Genomic DNA, 589 nt, shown 5'->3' with positions numbered 1-589 from the left:
CCGCCGATGCACGCCCGGGTCAGGCCGCAGCCGGCGGCGGAAGCAGCTCCTCCGAGCAGCCTCCCCCGCCGCTCCTCCTCCTGCCTCTGCCCCGGCCTCCCCGCAGCCGCAGCCGCAGCCCGAGCCGGGCGCTCCAGCCCCTCTGCCCCGGCGCGGTGCTGGGCTGGCAGCCGGGGCACGCGGCTTGCTTGTGGCAGGGGGCAGGGGGATGTGTCCCCGTCTTCGCCCGCAGGGGGAGGGACAGCACGAGCTGCCCGGAGCCGGAGCTCACCTCCTGAGCTGCCGTGAAGGGACAGAAGCTGATGAAGTGGATTTGAGTTCACCAAAGCTGGTGACTCTCTCTCTATGTAGAGATTAATCCAATCACTCTAGAGAGAGAGCGAGAGATTTGTGTGTTTGTACAAAATATATATAGGTACTGAAGTGCTATATAGAGACTAAGTGCCATATGTGTATACAGAGAGAGAGAGAGAGACACTAAGTGTTGTATGTGTTTGCGTGTGTGTAGAGACTAAGTGCGGTAGGTATTTATTTATTTACATGTGTGTATACACACATCAATATCTAGCACTTAGTCTTATTTAGTCTC

Source organism: Gavialis gangeticus, unplaced genomic scaffold (assembly GCF_001723915.1).
Source record: "Gavialis gangeticus isolate Ggan-Ray unplaced genomic scaffold, GavGan_comp1, whole genome shotgun sequence".
NCBI lineage: Eukaryota > Metazoa > Chordata > Crocodylia > Gavialidae > Gavialis > Gavialis gangeticus.
This window is presented reverse-complemented; position numbering follows the sequence as displayed.